The following is a 5,370-nucleotide window of genomic DNA, read 5'->3' as shown; positions in this document are numbered from 1 at the left end:
CACACACACATGCAAATACAGTCAACATAACATGCATAACATTAATACTGACTAATTAAGGCTATTAAATAGCAGTCCCAAACTAGTTTTTGCTAATATAATAAAGTTAGTAAATTTGTTTGAGCCACCAGTCATTTAAAAAATATACAAAAATAACACAAAGTGAAAATGAAGTGCTATGGGGTTACGGAAACAATAGTTACCTTGGTGAATAGATGAATGAATAGGCTACTATGCAATCGGTCTTTGTCAAACATGTGGGTTTTATTTTTTTACAGTCTATGGTTTTTTGGTGTGTGACGCGGCGCCATTTTTAACATAATATGGACACTGGTCCTGATGAATATAATGAACATCATGCAAATCCTTCCCAACTAACACACAAAGTAGAAGTTACGTAATGTATTTGGTAATTTCATGATTTACTAATTGACAACGTAACTGCTCGTAATATATTTTGCTCTTTATATAAGGAAGTGATGTAAGTTACAGTGCACGCCTCCGATTGCGACAGGACAGGAAAAGTTCGTTTTTCTGAGGTGAGAGACTTTTTATTTCGTAACATGTTAATTACACAGATAATAGCCTGACAACATTTCATCTGACCGCAGATACTGAATCATGGCAACGCATATCTCTCAGGCACACTTAAACTGCGTCTGACAGAAGAGTCAACGAACCGGTTTCACGCCAGGGGGGGAGGGTTTTCTATTATTTTGAAGGTACCCCCGGGCACCGCCACTGGCTAGCGGACCCCCACCTGCTGTTAGCATCCCATTGACTCCCATTCATTTTGGCGTCACTTTGACAGCGAATAACTTCACATCTGAGGCGTTTAAAGACTCCATTTGTCCATTTTTTATTTCTAAAGAAACACGAAAATGTATAAAAGGCTTCATTTCCTTGTAGCTTCTGTTATGGCCCCGTAGAAGCAATTTTTTGTAAAAATAGGCTAACGATTGCGTCATACCCACGCGACTCTCTGTCGCACAGTAGAGAATTACCGTATGGACAGGAGGAGAAGCTCGCGGGCAATCGGGGGGACGTGGAGGCAAAGTGACAAAATAATTAATCAGAATACATAGCAAACGTTTCTCTTGCTCATAGCTCGTGGACATCTCCTATTCTCATTCTCCGTCTCTGCAAGTTTCGGAAGGGAATGATTCAGATTTCTCTTGGCACAGCTACTAGAAGACAGACGGGTTGCTCACGTCACATCTACGTCGTCACGCTCAGTTTGAGTCTGCGTAGTACGCTCGACCCCCAGGAAGTAAGAGTTTCTAATTGGCTTCACTTTGTCTCCGTTGAATCCAATGGGGTCGCTGTGTCCATTTCTTTTACTGTCTATGTTTCACGCACGTCTTTCAAAATAAAAGTCTCGATTCAGAAAAAAACACGACTCTGAAATCCCGTACGTACTTTCTGAGAAGGTACTACATTTGATTGTTCCGGTCATTGATTCTGATTGGTTGAGCCGCGTTCGAAGCCGTTGTAAATTACTCAACAAACACACACCTGTGACGGCATTACATTGGTATTAAAGGCTGATTTATACTTCTGCGTCGGACCTACGCCGGAGCCTCTACGCTGTAGTCAACGCGTTGGTTTTCATTTATACTTCTGCGTCGTTGTCCGCGTTCACGCGCGCAGAGGGAGCATGTGAAACACGAGGGAGCGGTCCTAGCAGACCAATCACAGCGCTTGCGTCCGCGTAGAGTTGACGCGTTGTTACATTTTTGGAGAGGTGCACGTCAGGGTACGCCGAAAGGTACGCGCGCTACACACAGCCTACGACGTAGCTACGGCGTAAGTTCGACGCAGAAGTATAAATTGGGCTTTAGGCCTCATTATACTTCTGCGTCGGACCTACGCCGGAGCCTATACGCCGTAGGCAATGTGTTGGTTTTAATTTATACTTCTGCGTCGTTGTCCGCTTTGACGCGCACCTAGGGAGCATGTGAAACCCCGAGGGAGGGGTTCTGGCACACCAATCACAGCGTTTGCGTCCGCGTAGAATTGACGCGTTGTTACATTTTTGGAGAGGTGCACGTCAGGGTATGCCGTACGGTACGCGCGCTACACACAGCCTACGACGTAGCTACGGCGGCAGTTCGACGCAGAAGTATAAATAGGCCTTTACTGCGCAACTGCCATTTGTGATGCTTTGTTGCTGCATGTGTTGCTTGGCAACCTCTTTGGAACTACATTACTTGGCGGAGGAATAAATGTGTAACGTCATATTTTTTGTTGCTGGTGTTTATATTTGATCAACAATGCCCCTTAGTTGTTCTAAATTCACTGTAAATCACAGCCTCAAGGGGCTTATTGCTTTAATTTACTTCGCGACCGTTAAAAGGTGTGCTCTATAGACCTTATGTAGCCCCGCCCCTTTCCAGCGCTGCACTTGTTGTCTTTTGTCTTCCAGTTTGTATTTTCACAGCGATCTTACATTATGAAATGAACTGCTCATTTTCCTGGTCCACTGACATTTGTTATGACATCCGCTTCAAACATTACAATGCTCATGATTACTTTCGTTAACTCTACAATAGGTAAATCTACTTCCAACAGCCAATTACTCTTGGACAGCGATGCCATAGAAATATACAGAGCTACCACAAAACCGGATGTTCAAAGACAATGGCTGCGCACATGTTTCTCTTGCGCTTAAGGTCTATATGGGTATGATTGAAATTCAGACATAGGCCTACTACTACATCCGCCATGTTGTTACCGTCACTTGACTTACCAGCTTCAGTTGCATCCTTCACTTCAATTCATAAATCTCCTGTGGCCTCTTGGCTCATGCACACTTCAGGATCTTGAAGGAAGTAGTAGGTCATCAGGGGACCTATGCATACTACATAGTACAGGGAAGTATTCGATTTTTGGGGGTGGCCATCTTCTTGTTGCTTCTTTGACTGCTCAATGGTCTTGCCAGTTGAGAAACCATATCAGATTTATATGTTTTTTCCCCAGGAGATGATCAAATGAGTGAAAAAACCCAAGAATATCACTTGGCCTCTATTAACTTTGACGCTTACTGCCCGCCTAGCAACCGCCTAGCAACTGCATAGCAACGTACTAACAACTTATCAGAATGCCTAGCAACGTCCTGACATTGTAACTTTTGCACAGGTACATCCCACTGAATTTTTAATCAGATGTTTTATCTGTTATACAATATGCCGTCAGTGGTCAGAATGTATTTTTCCTTGGTCTTAATCGTCTTTTTTCATCTAGCTCGCCACTCCGCTCTCTTAGTGTGATCTAGGCCGCTGCCATGACAACCGTATCATGTAAAAATCACATGCCCTTGTGATGCTATCTGTCTGGCCATTGCTCTCAAACCAGCACTGACACAGTTATCGACTTCTTCCGGACAGCGTGTTTTTACTCGGCTTAATCTAATGTTTTTACCCCAAACATGACTTTATGTAACCATAAACAGCTCGTCTTTGTCCTCGCAGAACCTCCACCTTCACTGTCTTCCTCGGTGAACATCTGAGACTTCATTTTACACACATCTTGCATGTCGAGTCTGCGGTTATTGATCCGCCTGCTCTGAGAGGTCGTTCCCCTCTCAAAAACAACACAGTGATGGAAAAAAAGTCTATGTATAACATGTATAACAACATATCAAACCTTTTATTTTACAGAAAGGTATGTTTCACAAAACAGAAAATGTTTGTTGGGGTGGGCTCACCACGACTGCATTTATTTGATCAAAAATGCAGTAAAAACAGTAATATTGTGAAATATTATTGCAATTTAAAAATAGCTGTTTTATATGTGAATATATATTAAAATGTAATTTATTCCTGTAATCAAAGCTGAATTTTCAGCATCATTACTCCAGTCTTCAGTGTCACATGATCCTTCAGAAATCATTCTAATATGATGATTTGATGCTCAAGAGCCATTTATGATTATTATCAATGTTGAAAACAGTTGTGCTGCTTCATATTTTTGTGGAAGATTATTTGATGAATAGAAAAGTTCAAAAGAACAGCATTTATTTGAAATAAAAATCTTTCTTAGCATTATAAATGACTATTTTTGTAAGGAATAATTGACTCCAGTCCATTTAATTATTAAAACAATAATGCACACCCGAGGTGGTAATCGCAGAGTGGCTGTTACACCTCGGGGTGCATTATTTTCTATTAATTCAACGAACATTGTTCAGATGATGTATTTCAAGACATTTGTCATGTTTTTGACCTTAAAACGCTCTTGTGTGTAGGACTAATTTCTTACGCATCTCATCCCACTTCTCAGTTTCTAATTCCAAAACGTTATTTTAGAGCAAGTAACAGAGGCTTCAGCCACTGATAGCAGACTAATGCAGTTATTAATGCAGTTATGAGAGAGAGAGAGAGAGAGAGAGAGAGAGAGAGAGATTAAGCATGTGTGAATGACCTCAGTTTGTGTGTCTCTCAACTGTTCGCCTGCAGCGTCTAATAGCGAAACTGTAAGTTTATCTGCTTCAAGAACAACACGTTATTACATTACGCTAGTGAGAAATGTCATGTAGCTTTTAAGTTGCTAAACTATTTTACTGATAAAATGGTCAGAGCAGCGCTGACAACACGTTTCTGTGCGAGTGTGTGTCCGTGTGTGTTTGAGTGGGAGAAGGAGTATGTGCTTTCCGTACATAATAAAACTTTATTTTGTGGCAAAAAAAAACAAAACATGGAAATAATTTGTTGTTTTTCTTTTGCTGTTGTCGGCTGTAAGGACCTTTAAAAATAACTGAAATCATTTGGCGTAGTGATATGGAACTGTAATGCGGTCAAATCTGCCTGGAACTACTTTAGCCATGTTTCCCTGAAAATAATTGCAGATGTTTGTCAACATCAGATTTCACTGGGATTGGGATATTTACAGCTGAAATTGTAATTGTAATGTTCATCCATTAGATGAGCATCGGTCGCTTCACTTAGTGGCTATGGTGCTTTTCACTCACAGGGAAGCCATTTTGTTTAATGTGATGTGTTTTTAGTTTTTCTATGATAGACGTCTCAGCTTAGGATGTTTTTTTGCAGGACTGATGTTTGCTAATTTGATTGTATTTCAGAAAACAATCAGTAATGTGTGCGCAGCTGCTCACAGACGTGTTCGGTCTTGTCTGATTGTTGGATCCAAATGATGTAGTGACTGACAACTTGTGACTATAATGCAAAGCTGGGTGATACACTGAACCCAATGCCATTCGACACTTCCTTTTGAGTTTAAAGACTGTCTGTCCATGTAGTTGTTATTTTGCTAGTGATGTAATCTGATCCATTTTTTCACTATAGCCAACATCCCATGCATCTACATCAGTTGCCATAGTAATGAGTTCAGCGTCAGCACGACGCCAAGAGA

The sequence above is a fragment of the Abramis brama genome, assembly GCF_963993115.1.
Source record: "Abramis brama genome assembly, chromosome: 19".
NCBI lineage: Eukaryota > Metazoa > Chordata > Actinopteri > Cypriniformes > Leuciscidae > Abramis > Abramis brama.
The sequence above is the reverse complement of the archived record's forward strand: the minus strand, read 5'-3'. Positions refer to the sequence as shown.